The sequence below is a fragment of the Loxodonta africana genome, chromosome 4 (assembly GCF_030014295.1).
Source record: "Loxodonta africana isolate mLoxAfr1 chromosome 4, mLoxAfr1.hap2, whole genome shotgun sequence".
In the NCBI taxonomy this organism is placed as follows: Eukaryota; Metazoa; Chordata; class Mammalia; order Proboscidea; family Elephantidae; genus Loxodonta; species Loxodonta africana.
The window spans coordinates 38,387,636-38,406,983 of record NC_087345.1 but is presented as its reverse complement, the minus strand read 5'-3'; the positions used below and the strand labels follow the sequence as shown (position 1 = coordinate 38,406,983).

At 40.4% G+C, this 19,348-nt stretch overlaps 1 pseudogene; it reads right to left on the bottom strand.

Annotated features, from left to right (window-relative positions):
- Positions 1–16,212: 16,212 nt before the first annotated feature.
- On the bottom strand, positions 16,213–18,343 carry LOC100658177 (small ribosomal subunit protein uS10-like; annotated as a pseudogene).
- Between the last annotated feature and the right edge of the window lie 1,005 nt (positions 18,344–19,348).

The window sequence follows — 19,348 nt, the reverse complement described above, 5'->3', positions numbered from 1 at the left end:
ACCTTCATATTTCGACTAGCACAAAAACCTGGTTACATGGTTGGGTAGTATCATGCTTGGTAGGGCCCTTGGGACAAATAAACTTATCTGGATTTATCTTATTATTGTATTTTTACTTTTCTTGACTTTTTTGAATTCTTACTATGTGCCAGGTTTTATGCCAAGTACTTTATGTATATTATTTGGTTTCATTCCCGCAATATCAAGCCTGGCATATAATCATATTGTTCTCATTTTGCAAATGAGGAACGTGAGGCTCAAAAAGGCTGAAGTAGAAGACCATCTCCCTACTAAGTGGCAGAGCTGGGATTTGAACCCAGGTTATCTAATTTTAATATCTTAAAAAAAAAAAAAACCTTTTTTCTTTTTAACTTTTATTTTGGAATAATTGTAGATTCACAGGAAGTTACAAACATAATACAGAGAGGGCCCATGTGCTCTTTTTCCAGGCATGCTGGTGTACCTTCCACCCATGTAACCCCAATGGTTGTGTCTTATGTAAGTGTAGCACAATAGCAAAGCCAGGAAATTGACACTGATATAAAGCCTATGTATAGTTTAAAAAAAAAAATTTTTTTTTTATAGTTCTGTGCCATTTCATCACCTGTAGATTAATGTGACCACTAGCGTAATGGACATGTAGAATGATTCTCTCACCACGGAGATCTCCCCCTTGCTGCTACTTTATAGTCCCACCTTCCTCCCAGCCCTGACCCCCGACCACCACTAATTTGTTCTCCATCTATAATTTTGTCATTTCAAATCTTTCTCTTAAAGAAAAATTAGCTTTTATTATGAAATATTTCAACTAGAAAAGTACAGATAGTACTATGACAGTACTTACGTAACCACCGCCCAGATTTAACAAATAACCAAATTTAACGAATGCTATTGTATTCCTCTCACAAGTTAAAAAAAAAAAGAAAAATCATAGACAAAGTTTAAGGCCTTTTTGTTCTACTCTCTGATCCCATCGATCTCCTACCCTCCCCAGAGATAAACTCTACCCCAAGGTTACTGTGTAGCCTTCCTGCCCACCTGTTGATCTTTTACTGCATAAGTGTTGTTGTTGTTAACTACTGTCCAGTGGATTTCACCTCTTAGTCACCTGATGCGACAGAGTAGAACTGCCCCATAGGGTTTTCTAGACAGTAAATTTTATGGGAGCAGATTGCCAGGTCATTTTCTTGCAGAATTACTGGGTGGGTTCAAACTGCCAACCTTTCTGTTAGCTGTCCAGTGCTTATCCATTGTGCCACGAGGTAGGTGCCATTAAACACTACATAGTCTAGATTCGTATATTTTAAAAATTTACAGAAATTGGTCAACAAATATTTATTGAATGCCTAATATATTCTAGACCTTGGGAATATGGTGGTGAATAAGGTAAAACCTTTACCCTAAATATAGAAGTGTATGAATAAATGAGATAATTGTAGGTATCTGCAACTGCTGTGAAGATGATAAAATTGAGGAATGTGTTTTCCATCGACAGTGGAGTATTGGGGAGGGAGGGATGAGGGCTTCATAGGGTGCTGCGAAGAGGCCTTGCCAAGAATACTGTGTTTAAAATTGAAACCTAAATGATAAGAAGAAACCAGACAAACAAAAGGAACAGCAAGTTCTGATGCCCTAAGACAAGAATGAGTTTGGTATGTTCGAGGAAAAGCAAAAAGGGCACTGTGGCTGGAGCAGTGTAAACTCTGGGGAAGGTGGAGGGAGGTGAGGTCAGAGCTGTGGGAGTGAAGGGGCATATTAGGAAGGGCCTAGACCTTGATAGGAGTCCCTGGGTAGTGCAGATGCTTAATGTGTGTGGCTGCTAAACAGAAGGTTGGAGGTTCAAGTCCGTCGAGAGGTGCCTTGGAAGAAAGACTTGGCAATCTTATACACAATTGTGCAAAAACCATTCATATATAGATCCTCAGGGATAGGAACAAGAGATTCTCTGGGACCTACGTCTAACAATAGAATTGCTGGACTCTGTTGGTTATGTTCATTGCCAACTCATCAGATGGTTAAAAATTGCCCTCCTGATAGGTCATACCAACTTACAGTCATTTGCTGTGTGTAAGAAGTTCTGTTTCCCTAAATCTTCAACACTTGGTATTGTATTTTTAATCATTGCTAATGATGTGTCATTGTGGTTATAATTTGCATTTCCTGATTTCTCCTTACTATGTTGCAAACCCTGGTGGTGTAGTGCTTAAGTGCTACAGCTGCTAACCAAAAAGTCAGCAGTTTGAATCCATCAGGTGCTCCTTGGAAACTATATGGGGCAGTTCTACTCTGTCCTACAGGGTCGCTATGAGTTGGAATCGACCCGACGGCAATGGGGCGTTACTGTGTTTATTGGCCCTTGAGGCTTCTTTTCTGAGAATTACTTAGTCCATTTATCCAATACCCACTTTCCTGCTGGGTTACTTGTTTTTTTTAATTGATTTGTAGAATTTCTTTATATATTCTGAATAATAACCTTGTTGGGTTTTATGCATTGAAATATTATATCCCAATATTAACTTGTCTTTTCACTTTTTAAAATGATGATTTACATCTAGAATTTTAACGTAGTCAGATTTGCCAATCTTATTCTTTATGTTTTGTGTTTTCCTACCCTGAGGTCATAAAAATATTAAAGTGTTGCTTTTCACATTTACTTATTGAGTTGATCTGGAAATTAACTTTGTGATTGAGGTGAAGTATATATCTTTTTTTTTTTTTTATAATTTTTCCTGATGGAAAACTAGCCGACCCAGCACTGTTTATTGAATAATATTATCCTTTCCTTACTGATTTGTAATATTGTCTCTGTCGTATATCAAGTTATACCCATTAGTACAATTTTGTTTATGGGATCTTTATTCTGTTTTGTTTTTTGATTTGTCTCCATTCCAATTCATTTTTTTCATTTTTTTTGGTAATTACTGTAATTTCATAAGCCTTGCTATCTGGTGTGGTGAAATATTTTTGTTCTTCTAAGTTATCTTGGGAAACCCTGGTGGCATAGTGGTTAAGTGCTACGGCTGCTAACCAAAGGGTCGGCAGTTTGAATCTGCCAGGCACTTCTTGGAAACTCTATGGGGCAGTTCTACTCTGTCCTATAGGGTCGCTATGAGTTGGAATCAACTCGACGACACTGGGTTTGGTTTTTTTGGTTTAAGTTACCTTGACCATTTTTTGATCCTTTATTCTTTAATACTAATTTAAGAATCAACTTGCCAAATGCCATTAAAAAAAGGCTATGGATTTTAATAGATTAATTTGGAGAGAATTTACAAGGAAATTTGAAGAAAAATTTGGTGACAAAATAAAAATAAAAATCTTTAGGAGATTAAACATCATTTATCAGCTTGCTACCACTGTAGCCTCACACGCATGTTGCACATACTACAGGTTGCAAGGTGTAAGTCAAGAAGAAAAGAGAAGAAGAGAATTATGCCAATTCTCAGTATTTGTGTGTGCATGTATCTTTCTATTGCTTTATCTATCTCTGTCTATATACTCTGAGAAAAGTCACGTGAACTGGACCGCATATTGGCGTGAGAACATGTTTCTCACATGAGTCGGTTGAGGTGGGAATGTTAATTAGGTGGTTTTGTGTTAAATTTGCTCTGGGAGAAAATCAAATCCAGACAATGGAACTGGTTTCCAATTAAGATACTTTGGTGTTTGACAGGTGTTGAAGAGGCTTTGAGAGGTGTTATTTCTGGGGATGAGTTTCTACTCTCTGATGGGTCTTCTAGACCAGGAGTGGTTCAAGTTTACATGGTACCCACCTCTGAAGGTTATGGTCGGGCCAGTCCACAGGGGGGTTTGTAGCAACACTGCTGAGCTCCTATGAAAGAAACGGCCTTTTTCTGCCTCAGAACTCTGCATTGTGTAGTTCATTAAGATACATTCCCTGACACGTGCATGGGAGGGAGAGGGAAGCGGCACAGGAAGTCAGTGAACTCATATGTCTGACAACTAGTTTATCCCCTGGGTCTTCTTCCTATTAAATATACTGAAAGGCAGCGGGCCTGCTTCTCTTGCAAAGCCTTCCGAAGGGCGTAGCTTATGGGAGTTTGCTCAGCCTGCTTTTCTGGGGTTGTCCAAACTTCGCTGGAGGAAGGTCCAGGCAGGATGTGGTCTAAACTGAGAGACAGTTACCAGGACGCTACTCCACCTCCAAATCTACTTGGTTAGAGACCAAGTCATAGCTGTTCCCCGAAGCAATGGGAGTAAACACTGCGTCCTATTTTTAGTAGCTCATTGCTTGCAAAAAATAGCTCGAAATCCAGACCTTCGAGTCTCACCAGTCTCAGCTTAACAGACCATCCCATAGTCACAACCAGCTCGGTAACAGTCACCACTAACATTTACCCCGGGTTACTGTGTGCAAGTGCTCTGTGTGCATTATCTTGTCTATCCCTCACACGGGGTGGGCATTGTTATTATCCTTGTTTTTTAGGGGGAAAACCAGCACTCAGAAAGGTTAACTCACCTGCCCCAGGTCACACAGCCCTTCAGAGGCTGAGCCTAGGCCTGAACCTGAGTCAGTCTTGCCTGACTCTGCAGTCCATATTTTGACCGCTTCTGTTTCCTGCTTCTCCGTAGTCCGTAATGGCACTGGTGGGGGATGTTTATTACATATGACCCATTCCAGGTTCCTCCAAGAACTTTACTTGATAAATTGGATTCAAGATAAATAATCAACAGATTATGTTTATCTATGTGGCAGATATTAAATATAATTTTTCTTATTGTTTTATTTTTTAAAAAGCTGCTAGATTTACAAGTTACCTTGTTCTCATCATGTTCCCTTTTTACGGAGAAACCCAAGGTAGTTTTCCAACATAGTGTTATTTGGAGTAATTACTTGACAATTTAAAGGGTGCCCAGCAGTTGTATGGAACAGAGCCTTAAAATGGCCAATAAAACTGTCAGGGTATGAGCAAGCTCCGGGGTGGAACCAGAAATGTGGCTGCCTGTTCCTTGCTGATTGCTTTAGCAGAAAAATCAAGTTCAGGATCCTGTGTTTATGGAGATGATTGGCATGTGTTATCAGAGTAGCTGCACCTGGAAAATTTCTGACTTACATCTATTGATTTAGATTTAAATGGCATATGGAAAACAATAAGTGATGGTTTGGTTGCCAAATAGACGCACAGAGAACACCCACATGGAGACAATATACTTCTTTCTAATTTGACAGCTCTCAGAGGGAAAACATTGTGGTGCTGGCCCGTGTCTGGTGCGTCCTCATTGGGTATGGGAGTATATGAAAGCTCCAGTAATTATGCGGGGAGGTGGCAGACTCACAGAATTCCTGCACTGGAAATTTTAAGAGCCAAAACTCTTTTTTTTTTAATTGTACTTTAAGCGAAAGTCTACAAATCAAGTCAGTCTCTCATACAAAAATTTATATACACCCTCCTATATTTTTTATACTCCTAGTTGCTCTCCTGCTAATGAGACAGCACACTCCTTTCTTCCGCTCTCTCTTTTCATGTTGATTCGGCCAGCTTCTGACCCCTTCTGGCCTCTCATCTCTCCTCCAGACCAGAAGAACTAGATGGTGCCTGGCTACAACCGATGACTTCCTTGACAGGGAACCAAGAGAGAACCCCCGAGGGGAACAGGAGAGCAGTGGGATGCAGACCTCAAATTCTCATAAAAAGACCAGTTTTAATGGTCTGAGATCAGAGGGACCCTGGAGGTCATGGTCCCCTAGTTGATCCAAGAAGCTCACTCTTTACCAGTATCATTTTCTATCCCATAGTCCAGTTCAATCCCTGTCTGAACAGTTGGCTTTGGGAATGTTTCCTATCTTGAGCTAACAGAAGTCTGGGGACCATGACCTTCAGGGTCCCTCTGGTCTCAGACCGTTAAAACTGGTCTTTTTATGAGAATTTGGGGTCTGCATCCCACTGCTCTCCTGTTCCCCTCGGGGGTTCTCTCTTGGTTCCCTGTCAAGGAAGTCATCGGTTGTAGCCAGGCACCATCTAGTTCTTCTGGTCTCAGGCTGATGTAGTCTCTGGTTTATGTGGCCCTTTCTGTCTCTTGGGCTCAGAACGATCTTGTGTCTTTGGTGTTCTTCATTCCTCTTTGCTCCAGGTGGGTTGAGACCATTTGATGCATCTTAGATGGCTGCTTGCTGGTGTTTAAGACCCCAGATGGCACTCTCCAAAGTGGGATGCAGAATATTTTCTTAATAGATTTTATTATGCCAGTTGATTTGATGTCCCCTGAAACCCCTGCCTCTGCTACGCTGGCCTTCAAAGCGTTCAGTTTATTCAGGAAACTTCTTTACTTTTGATTTTGTCCAGTTGTGCTGACCTCTCCTGTATTGTGTGTTATCTTGCCCTTCACCTCAAATAGTTCTTATCTACTATCTAATTTTTTTTTTTTTACTATCTAATTAGTGAAAATCCCTTTCCCTCACTCCCTACCCACTCTCATAACCATCAAAAAATATTTTCTTCTCTGTTTAAACTATTTTTCAAGTTCTTATAATAGTGGTCTCATACAATTTTTGTCCTTTTGCAAATGACTAATTTCACTCAGCATGATGCCTTCCAGATTGCTCCACGTTATGAAATGATTAACAGATTCATCATTGTTCTTTATTGATATGTAGTATTCCATTGTATGAATACACCATAATTTATTTATCAGTTCGTCATTGATGGGCACCTTGGTTGCTTCCATTTTTTGCTTTTGTAAACAGTGCTGCAGTGAACATGGATGTGCATGTATCTGTTCGTGTAAAGGCTCTTATTTCTCTAGGATATATTCCGAGGAGTAGGATTGCTGGATCATATGATAGTTCTATTTCCAAAGTGGTTGTACCATTTTACATTCCCACCAGCAATGTTCTAGTGTTCTAGTCTCTCCACAACTTCTCCAGCATTTATTGTTTTGTGTTTTTTGGATTAATGCCAGCCTTGTTGAGTGAGATGGAACCTCATTGTAGTTTTGATGTGCGTTTCCCCAATACCTAATGATCATGAGCATTTCCTCATGTATCTGTTAGCTACCTGAATGTCTTCTTCAGTGAAGTGCCTGTTCATATCCTTTGCTCATTTTTTTATTGGGCTATTTGTCTTTTTGTAGTTGAGTTTTTGCAGTTCATCATGTAGATTTTAGAGATCAGACACTGATCTGAAATGTCATAGCTAAAAACTTTTTCCCAATCTGTAGGTAATCTTTTTACTCTTTTGGTGAAATCTTTGGATGAGTGTAGATGTTTGATTTTTAGGAGCTCCCAGTTGTGTAGCTTCTCTTCTGCATTGTTAGTAATGTTTTGTATACTGTTTATGTCATATATTAAGGCTCCTAACATTCCTATTTTTTCTTCCATGGTCTTTATTGTTTTAGATTTTATATTTAGGTCTTTGATCCATTTTGAGTTCATTTCTGTGCATGGTGTGAGGTATGAGTCTTGTTTCATTTTTTTGCAGATGGGTATCCAGTTATGCCAGCACCATTTGTTAAAGAGACTATCTTTTCCCTGTTTAACTGACTTTGGGCCTTTGTCAAATATCAGCTGCGCATATATGAATGGATTTATGTCTGTATTCTCAATTCTGTTTGTTGGTCTATGTATCTGTTGTTGTACCAGTAACAGGCTATTTTGACTACTGTGGCGGTATAATAGGTTCTAAAATCAGGTAGAGTGAGACTTCCTAATTGGTTCTTCTTTTTCAGTAATGTGTTACTTATCTGGGGCCTCTTTCCCTTCTGTATGAAGCTGGTGATTTGTTTCTCCGTGTCATTAAAAAATGTCGTTGGAATTTGGATCGGAACTGCATTGTATCTATAGATCGCTTTTGGTAGAAAAGACATTTTTACAATGTTAAGTGTTCCTATCCATGAGCAAGGTATGTTTTTCCACTTATGTAGGTCTCTTTTGGTTTCTTGCAGTAGGGTCTTGTAGTTTTCTGTGTATAGGTCTTTTACATCTCTGGTAAGATTTATTCCTAAGTATTTTATCTTCTTGGGGGCTACTGTAAATGGTATTGATTTGGTGATTTCCTCTTCGATGTTCTTTTTGTTGGTGTGGAGGAATCCAACTGATTTTTGTATATTTATCCTGTATCCTGACACTCTGCTGAACTATTAGTTTCAGTAGCTTTCTTGAGGATTCTTTAGGGTTTTCTGTGTATAAGATTATGTTATCTGCAAGTAAAGATACTTTTACTTCTTCCTTACCAGTCTACCCAGTGCTGTCGAGTCAATTCTGACTCATAGCGACCCTATAGGACAAAGTAGAACTGCCCCATAGAGTTTCCAAGGAGCACGTGGCGGATTTGAGTTGCTGACCCTTTGGTTAGCAGCTGTAGCACTTAACCACTACGCCACCAGGGTTTCCTCCTTACCAGTCTGGATGCCCTTTTTTTCTTTATATAGCCTAATTGCTCTGGTTAGGACTTCCAGCACAATGTTGAATAAGAGTGGTGATAAAGGGCATCCTTGTCTGGTTCTCGATGTCAGGGGGAATGCTTTCAGACTCTCTCCATTTAGGATGATGTTGGCTGTTGCCTTTGTATAAATGCCCTTAATTATGTTGAGGAATTTCCCTTCTATTCCTATTTTGCTGAGAGTTTTTATCATGAGTGGGTGTTGAACTTTGTTAAATGCCTTTTCTGCATCCATTGATAAAATCCTGTGGTTCTTGTCTTTTGTTTTATTTATATGATGGATTACATTGTTTTTCTAATGTTGAACTGTCCCTGTATACCTGGTATGAATCCCACTTGGTCATGGTGAGTTAGTTTTTTGATACGTTGTTGAATTCTATTGGCTAGAATTTTGTAGTGGGTTTTTGCATCTACGTTCCTGAGGGATATAGGTCTGTAATTTTCTTTTTTTTTTGGTGTCTTTACCTGGTTTTGTTATCAGGGATATGCTGGCTTCATAGAATGATTTTGGGAGTATTCCATCCTTTTCTATGCTCTGAAATACCTTTAGTAGTAATGGTGTTAACTCTTCTCTGAAAGTTTGGTAGAACTCTGCTGTGAAGCTATCCAGGCCAGGGCTTTTTTTGGTTGGGAGTTTTTTCATTCCCTTTTCAATCTCTTCTTTTGTTATAGATTTATTTAGTTGTTCTACTTCTGTGTTAGTTTAGGTAGGTAGTGTGTGTCTAGGAATTCATCCATTTTTTCTAGGTTTTCATATTTGTTAGAGTACAGTTTTTCAAAGTAATCTGATATGATTCTTAATTTCAGTTGGGTCTATTGTAATATCACCCATCTCGTTTCTTATTTGGGTTATTTGCTTCCTTTCCTGTTTTTCTTTTGTCAATTTGGCCAGTGGTTTATCAATTTTGTTAATTTTTTCAGAGAACCAGCTTTTGGTCTTGTTAACTCTTTCAGTTGTTTTTCTGGTTTCTATTCATTTATTTCTGCTCTAATTTTTATTATTTGCTTTTTTTTCTTGTCTGAGAGTTTCTATTGTTGCTCTCTTTCTATTTGTTCAAGTTGTAGGGATAATTCTTTGATTTTGGCCCCTTCTTCTTTTTGTATGTGTGCATTTATTGATATAAATTGACCTCTGAGCACTGCTTTAGCTGTGTCCCAAAGGTTCTGATAGGAAGTGTTTTCATTCTCATTGGAGTCTATCAATTTCTTAGGGTATTGTTCAGTTTCCAAGTGTTTGATTCTTTTCCCTGCTTTTTCTGTTATTGATTCCTACTTTTATGGCCTTATGGTCAGAGAAGATGCTTTGTAATATTTTGATGTTTTGGATTCTGCTAAGGCTTGCTTTATGACCTAATATGTGGTCTATCCTAGAGGATGTTCCATGTGCATTGGAAAAAAAAGTATGCTTGGCTGCTGTTGGGTAGAGCATTCTATGTATGTCTTTGAGGTCAGGTTGGTTGATTGTGGCATTTAGATCTTCCGTGTCTTTATTGAGCTTCTTTCTCAGTGTCTGGTCCTTCAGCAAAAGTGGCTTGTTGAAGTCTCTTACTACAGTTGTGGAGCTGTGTATCTCACTTTTCGATGTTGTTAGAGTTTGTTTTACGTATCATGCAGCCCTGTCATTGGGTGCTTAAGTATTTAGTAAGGTGATATCCTCCTGGTGAATTGTCCCGTTAATCATTATATAGTGTCCTTTCTTATCCTTTGTGGTGGATTTAACTTTAACGTCTGTTTTGTCAGAAATTAATATGCCACCCCTGCTCTTTTTTGATTGTTGTTTGCTTGATATATGTTTTTTCATCCTTTGAGTTTTAGTTTGTTTGTGTCTCTAAGCCTAAGGTGTGTCTCTTTTAGGCAGCATATAGATGGATCGTGTTTTTTTTATCCATTCTGCCACTCTCTGTCTCTTTATTGGTGCATTTAGTCCATTAACATTCAGCATAATTATGGGTAGGTATGAATTTAGTGCTGTCATTTTGATGTCTTTTTTTGTGTATTGTTGACAGTTTATTTTTCCCACTGAAATTTTTGTGCTGAGTAGTTTATATATTGTCTTTTCCTGTTACTCATTGTTGTTGATGTTTGTGCTGAGTCTCTGTTTTTTTCTTGTATTTTATTTTGATGAGCAGAATTGTTAATATCCTTTGTGGTCACCTAAATATTTACCCCTGTTTTTCTAAGTTTAAACCTAACTTTTATTCCTTTATATCGCCTTGTCTTCCTGTCCATATGAAAGATCTAGAACTACATTTCTTAAAAAAAAAAAAAAAACTTAGTCCCTGTTTATTGTTTTAATGTTGTCTTTTTTTTTTTTTTTTACATAATGACATCGCCGTTTCCCTGTTTTGGGTGTTTTTTTTTAAATCTTGGTTTATTATTTTATTTCCCTATCTGGGTTGATATCTGATTACACTGTCCAGTGTTCTAATCTTCAGTTGATATTTGATATTATTGATCTTCTAACCACAGCACTCGCTTTAGTATTTCTTCTAGTTTTGATTTGGTGTTTATGAATCCCCTAAACTTCTGTTTATCTGGAAATGTCCTAATTTCACCTACATATTGAGAGACAGGTTTGCTGGATATATCATTCTTGGCTGGCAGTTTTTTTCCTTCAATGCTTTATATAAGTCATCCCATTGCCTTTTTGCCTGCATAGTTTCTGCTGAGTAGTCTGTGCTTATTCTTACTGACTGTGCTTTGTAGGTGAGTTTTCGTTTATCCCTAGCTGCTCTTAAAATTCTCTCTTTATCTTTGGTTTTGGCAAGTTTGATTACAATATGTCTTGGTGACTTTCTTTTAAGATCTACCTTATGTGGAGTTCGATGGGCATCTTGGATAGATATTGTCTCCTCTGTCGTGATATCAGGGAAGTTTTCTGCCAACAAATCTTCAACAATTCTCTCTGTGTTTTCTGTTATGCCTCCCAGTTCTGGTACTCCAATCACTCGCAGGTTATTTCTCTTGATAGAGTCCCACATGATTCTTAAGGTTTCTTCATTTTTTAAAATTCTTTTATCTGATTTTTCTTCAAATATATTGGTACCAAGTGCTTTATCTTCAAGGTCACCAATTCTGCATTCTGCTTGCTCAGTTCTGCTCCTCTGACTTTCTACTGAGCTAATTCTGTAAACTTATTGTTAATCTTCTGAATTTCTGATTGCTGTTTCCCTATGGATTCTTGCACCTTATTAAATTTTTGATTATATTCTTGAATAACCTTTTTAATTTCTTCAGCTGCTTTATTTGTGTGTTCCTTGGCTTGTTCTTCGTGTTGCCTGATTTCTGATCTCATTCCTGATGTCTTAAAGAGTTCCGTATAATAATCTTTTGTACTCTGCATCCAGCAGTTCCAGGAAGGCACCTTCATCCAGAAGATCCCCTGATTTTTGTTTTGAGAGCTTGTTGAAGTGATCAAGGTCTGTTTCTTTATGTAATTTGACATTGACTGTTGTCTCTGAGCCATCTATAAGTTATTGTATGAATTTATTTTATGTTTGCTTACTGTATCCTAGCTTCTTGCCTTGTTTTGTTTTGATTTGCCCAGATAGGTTGCTTGAGTGAGCTAGCTTGATTATTTTTGCCCTTGAAGCTCTAATGCCCTGTCACTAGGTGGCTAGAGCTGTTATCAGGTTTATGAGCCTAGGAGTCCATTCAGTTTTCTTGCATGGATTCAGCTCAGGTGTCCAGGTAATTGGTCATCAAGTGTGTGGTACAGGCTGTGTCCAGCAGTCTTAGATGGGCAGGGGTGATTGGTGTAGGTACCGATATCTGGTTGCAGCAGGGCATCACACTCTGAGCAAGGCAGGGGGCTGCCCGCCATCCCCCGAGTGTCTGTGAGGAAAGTGCATCCCCGTTCTCTAGAGCACACAGGTGGGTGGGTTCTGCAGATGGACCATGGACACACAATACTTTTGGTTATAAGGACTGGGAGGTACCAGGTATCCTTGGACCCCTGTTGTGGGTGGCTGGGTGACGTGAGTGGCGCCACCAGTCCTTAGGTCCCTGATGTGGGTAGGTGAGGACCCTGTTTAATAGGCAGAGGTGTGTCAAATGTCAAACACCCACCTCTCCACTGCACAGCTGAAACAGTTGCAGTCTGCCAGCAAGGTATTCAAATCCACAGACTGTTTATGCCTGTACAGGAGCCGCTTCTATCCTGAGCTCCTGAGGTTAGTGGAGTTGGCAAGTTATCTTTTCCCCCAGTTGTGAATTTATTCCTTCTCCAAGGCCGAGAGAATGGCTCAGGTGCTCAGCAGAGCCTATCTCAGGCCCAGGGAAATCGACAGCCACTGATACTGGCTTGGGGGTAGGGGGAGGGGTGCAGTACAATATATGCAATTACTTAGCTTTTGCTGAGAGCGCCATTCTTCTCTTGTTCGGTAGGTGTCAGTAGGCTGTGTGGCTGGCTGTTTCTTCCTGAGGAAACTGTGGCCAAATGCTACTACCAGCCTTCCGCAGTTACTACCGGGAATGGTGCCTGGGGGATCCTGGCATTTCAGGTCTGGCAACTCCTCTCCGCTTCTGAACCGTCTCTCCCTCCCCGTGCTGCTCAGTCTGTTTTCTAACTTTGCCTTTGATGTTCAGGGCTTCTAGCTTGTCATAAATATAATTGTTTCACTTGTTTTTACGGGTCTTTGTTGTAAGAGGGATCACTGGAAGCATCTGGCTACTCTGTCTTCTTGGCTCCACCTCCAGCTGAGACTCTTTTGTTACAAGTAATAGAAACCTACTTCAAACTAGTTTAAACAAAAACAAATTAATAATAGGTACATTAAAAAAAAGAGAATAACAGTTGCCATCTAGTTGATTCCAACTCATGGCAACCCCAGATGTGTCAGAATAGAACTATGCTCCATAGGGTCTTTAATGGCTGATTTTTTGGAAGTAGATCGCTAGGGCTGTCTTCCAAGGTGCCTCTGGGTATATTTGAGCCTCCAACCTCTTGGTTAGTAGACGAGCACATTAACCATTTTACCACCCAGGGATTCCCAGTACATATTGCCCCGTAGGGCTTCCAAGGGTATAAATTTTTATAGAAGCAGAATGCCACATCTTTCTGTGGAGCAGGTGGTGGATTTGAACTGCTGACCTTTGGTTAGCAGCTGAGTGCTTAACCACTGTGCCACCAGATGTACACACGAAGGAGCCCTGGTGGCATATATATATATTATATATATATATATTTATGTATACATACATACATACAAAACCAAAAACCAAACCCGCTGTCAAGTTGATTCCAACTCATAGTGACCCTGTAGGATAGAGTGGAATTTCCTCCTAGGGTTTCCAAGGCTGTAAATCTTTACAGAAGCAGACTGCCACATCTTCCTCCCGTGGAGCAGCTGGTAGGTTCGAATCACAGACCTTTCAGTTAGCACGCAGTAGCATAAATAGGAGAGGGGCTTTACTCTAAGGATACAAGATTATCTCATGGAATCCAAACATGACAAGTGTTGTGGGCTTCAGGAGAGACCCCAATGCCTTTGGCCCAGGGCAGCTGTCCTCTCAGGCACCTCCTCACTGGGCCCTATGGCTCTTGTCATTTCTTGTGTGGCTACCTCTGCTCTTCTTGTTCTCTGTGGACCAGCTCTGTCTGCCCTGTGCACAGCTACGTCACAGCTGTCAATGTGACGTGTCCTCAGTTTTTGTGACCAGAAGACCCTGACTCTATACCTCAAATCCAAATTCTACGTCAGAGAAATCAGACTGCCCCAGGCAGATTCAGCCTGCAACCCGGATATCTCAGCTGTGGCCTGGCAGGGGAGGCAGTTTGGCTCAAACATGGCGCCCGGTTCACCTGTGCATTAGAGGATCAGTTTCCTAACACATTCTTTTCTTTCAATTCTTCTGAACTTACAGGTTCTTCAAAAAACATAAGAGTTTTTGTCACTGTTACTTATTGGGGAAAAGGCTGAGATATAAATGACATCCTTGCATGAATGGTCCATATAGACATGACGTATGGGGGAATGCTTTTTTAAAAAAACATTCAGGTGCTTCAGTCCTCAGCACTTTTATTCCCCAGACCAAGAAAAAATGATTCATTTTATCCTAAGCGAATATTTTTATGCTTGAAAGAATTTTACTGATCATCTATCATTATTGGCTACAATAAAATAGTTTTACCAGCCATATTATTTTAGAAGTACAGTTATGCCTATCAAATATACCTGAACACAGTGTTTTAAGAAAAAAAAAAAAAAAAACTGTGATGGATATTTTAGAAAGTTAGACTTATATTTTAAAATGATTTGTCCTTTACTAACATGTCTGCTAAGTAAGTTGAGGTCCCTGGGTGGTGCGAACAGTTTTCACTCGGCTGCTAACTGAAAGGTTGGCAGTTTGAATCCACCCAGCGGTGCTGTAGAAGAAAGGCCAGGTTACCTGCTTCTGGGAAGATTACAGCCAAGAAAACTCTATGGAGCAGTTCGACTCTGTAACACATGAGGTAGTCATGAGTCGAAACTGACTTGGTGGCAGCGGGTTTTGGGTAAGTTCAGAATTTTTGCTTGCTGAGGTTAAAAAAAAATCGATTACTCACACACATGGGATACAATGTTGTTTCGGAAGCAAACTAGAGTCCCTGAGTGGTGCAAGTGGTTAACACGCTTGGCTGCTCACCCAAAGGTAGGAGGTTTGAGTCCAACCAGAGGCACTTCAGAAGAAAGGTCTGGCAATCTACTTTTGAAGAATCAGCCATTGAAAACCCTATGGTGCACAGCTCTGCTCTGATACACATGGTCTTGCCATGTGTTGGAATCAACCTGACAGCAACTTTTTTTAGGAATCTAACGGCCATGTCCCTCTTACCTGCCATGGTTATATGTTATCTCAGTCAGTACTCTCTAAAAGGAACAGAACCAGTGAGACACACACACACGTATAGGTGTATATATACACATATATGTGTATATACAGCTGTATACTACATGTAAAGTGTTTGGGGAGTGACTGACACATTATAAAACTCTCAGTAAATGTCAGCCATGATGATGATAATGATGGTGATGGTTATGAATTCTACCTCTATTACCCCTCAGAAGAGCGTTAGAGAATTAGAATATAATTAGGAGCCACACAATTTGGAGTACATTTCCCGTTCCACTTTTACTTCATTCTCTGACTGAAGTGATATTTATGCAATAATATGCATGCAAGGGACATCTATCTATGGCATTTAATGTAATTCCTTTTCATTACTTACAAATGTATCTTGGAGGGAAAAAAATTTCTAAAGGACCAGCTTCTGCTTAAAAAGCCAAATTATCCCACCATAAGGATATATTTATGTGTGTCTGTATATGTAAATGGAAACCCTGGTGGCGTAGTGGTTAAGAGCTACTGCTGCTAACCAAAAGGTCGGCAGTTCGAATCCAGCAGGCACTCCTTGGAAACCCTATGAGGCAGTTCTACTCTGTCCTACAGTTGGAATCGACTCGATGGCAGTGGGTAATGGGTGTGTGTGTGTGTGTGTATGTCCTTTCACCATACTTATTCAGTTTATATGCTGAGCAAATAATCCAAGAAGCTGGACTATATGAAGAAAAGCGCATAATATAATGCAGTGTAAATGACCTTCCATGATGTAATCTGATGTGATCCACCAATCAGTTGAAAGGGGAGTTTCCTTGTGTGGCCTGCCTCCAGTATATAAATGGCCATCCTGGCAGGTCTCAAACTCTCAGTTCTTCACTCCTTCCCTGACCCTTGAATTTTGGGATTAACTCTGCAAACGTCTGCAACCTGCCCCCTGACCTGCAGGTTTTTCTTTTTTAAGCAACTGATAATTAATTTATTAAAAGTTTATTTAAGAATCCGCAACGGTGACTTTGACATTTACTCCTGATGCAGTCCCGATGGAAGTGATCTGCTTAAGGCTCTCAGAAGGACCGTGCAAGTTGATGGTTGCTTGTGGATTCTCATCTGGAAACAACGCCAGGTCTTAGAACCTTTGCCACAAGGAACTTTCCTCATAGTGATTCTCAGAGTCTTGGTAGGCGTCCGAACCATTCCTTTATGAGGTTCTTCTCCTTCCTGCCTCTGATCAAGTCAGCACATACCTTCTCCAAGGATTTTACGTTGTGGCTGGTTAGAGGAATTTGAATTCAGTGAATGGCCACCTCTGATTCCATGAGCATCTTTTCAGTGCCCTTAAAAGATGTGGCTGCTGTATGGCTTCCTGACTGACTTGTTTCTCAGGAGAGCCAACAGCGCTAAGTCGGGAGCAGGAATGGGTGGGTCAGGAAACAGTGGCAGCAGCAACCACGCCTTCCTCAAAGTGTCTGACCTAGAGATTTTGGATTTGTCAGCCCCCCACAACCTCATGAGCCAGTAGAGATTTCCAGCCTGCAGCCTGACCTATGGATTTGGGACTTGCCAGCCCTCAAAATCACATGAGCCTTTACTTCCTTGAAGTAAACCTCACTCTTTGTAAAAAAAAACAAACCCGTTGCCATCGAGTTGATTCTGATTGTAGCGATCCCACAGAACTGAGTAGAACTGCCCTCTAGGGTTTCCAAGGCTGTAATTGTTACAGAAGCAGACTGCCACATCTTTCTCCCACGGAGCAGCTGGGGGTTTCCAACTGTCAGCCTTTCCGTTAGCAGCTGAGGGCTTAACCAGTGGGTCACCAGGGCTCACTATGTGTATATTAAATATCATGTGTCATATATATGTGTGTCTGTGTATATCTATTTATGTATATATGTGTTTATATACATATAACTATATATATATATATATATATACACACGTGTGTGTATGTATGTCTCACTGGTTCTATTTTTTTTAGAGAATAATAACATATAACCGTGGGAGGTGAGGGGGACATGGCTGTTAGTTTCCTAAAAAAAGTTGCTGTCAAGTTGATTCCAACACGTGGCAAGACCATGTGTATCAAAGCAGAGCTGTCCGCCATAGGGTTTTCATGGCTGACTTTTCAAAAGTAGATTGCCAGGCCTTTCTTCTGAAGTGCCTCTGGTTGGACTCAAACCTCCTACCTTTGGGTGAGCAGCCAAGTGTGTTAACCATTCATACCACCCAGGGACTCTAGTTTGTTTCCAAAGCAACATTTTATCCTGTGTGTGTGAATAATCGATTTTTTTTTTAAACCTCAGCATGCAAAAATTCTGAACTTACCCAAATCAGTTTCAACTCATGGCTACCTCATGTGTTACAGAGTCGAACTGCTCCATAGAGTTTTCTTGGCTGTAATCTTCCCAGAAGCAGGTAAACCGGCCTTTTTTCTACAGCACTGCTGGGTGGATCCAAACTGCCAACCTTTCAGTTAGCAGCTGAGTGAAAACTGTTTGCACCACCCAGGGACCTCAACTTACTTGGCAGATACGTTAGTAAAGGACTAATCATTTTACAAATGTAAGTCTAACTTTCTAAAATATCCATCAGTTTTTTTTTTTTCTTCTTAAAACACTGTGTTCAGGTGTAGTTGATAGGCATAACGGTACTTCTATAATAATATGGCTGGTAAGACTAATTTTTTATTGTAGCTATTATTGATGATCAATAAAATTCTTTCGAGCATAAAAATATTAGCCTAGGATAAAATGAAACATTTCTTCCTGGTCTGGGGAATGAAAGTGCCGATGATTGAAGTATCCATATGTTTTTTTTAAAAAAAAACATTCCCCCCTACTTCATGTCTACGTGGCCCATTCTTGCAAGGATGTCATTTATATCTCAGCCTTTTCCCCAATAAGTAACAGTGACAAAAACTCTGAGCCCCTAAATTGCGTTAAATCACTCCTACCAACAGAACCAGCCCTCTCACTCCCATCTGAGGAGATTACGCCATGTTTGTCTGCTAAACCACCCTCCCCAGTAAAACCATTAGCCCCTCCACCCCCATCTGATGAGATTAACCCAGCTGTGTCTGAAGAACCTTTGTCTGAGTCATCCTCTGGGGAGGTGTCTCGAGTCATTATCATGGGGGGCAGGTTTCAACTGAGCTTCCAGACTAAGAGAGACAAGGAAGAAGGACATCATGCTTGGTAAAGTAGAGGGTCAGCGAAAAGGAGGAAGACCTTTAATGAGATGGGTTGACACAGTGGTTGCAACAATGGGTTCAAACATAGCAAGGATTGTGAGGATGATGCAGGACTGGGCGGTGTTTTGTGCTGTTGTACTTAGGGTCGCTATGAGTTGGAACTAACTTGATGGCACCTAACGACAGCATCAGAAGCTGGAAGACGTTGAAGGACCTTTGCCTAGAGCTGACAGAGAGAGACCGTATGGCTTCCCCAGCACATCCATTTGGACTTCTAGACTGCCTAACTGTGAGACAGTAAATTTCTTAAAAGCTACCCGGTTTACGGTGTTTTGTTACAGTAGCCCTGGGAAATGAATACAGAGAGTAGTAGAGATTTTAAAAAGAGTTAAATGAATTCATAAGTGGTTTATCTGCATTGTCCCTGTCTTGGTCATCTAGTGCTGCTATAACAGAAATACCACAAGTGGATGACTTTAACAAAGAAAAATTTATTTTCTCGCAGTCTAGTAGGCTAGAAGTCCAAATTCAGGGCATCAGCCCCACAGGAAGGCTTCCTCTGTTGGCTCTGGAGGAAGGTCCTTGTCATCGATCTTCCCCTGGACTAGGAGCTTCTCCATGCAGGAAACCGGGGTCCAAAGGACTTGCTCTGCTTCCAGAGCTGCTTTCTTGGTGGTATGAGGTCCCCAACGCTCTGCTCACTTGCCTTTCCTTTTATCTCTTGTATGATAAAAGGTGTTGCAGGCCACACCCTAGGGAAACTCCCTTTACATTGAATCAGGGATTTGACCCGAACATCCCATGCTAATCCTCTTCAACATAATCCAATCTTGCCTCATTAACCAGGGGCAGAGATTAGGATTTACAACATGTATGAAAATTATATCAATCACAAAATGGAGGACAACCACACAATACTGGAGGACAACACCACAATACT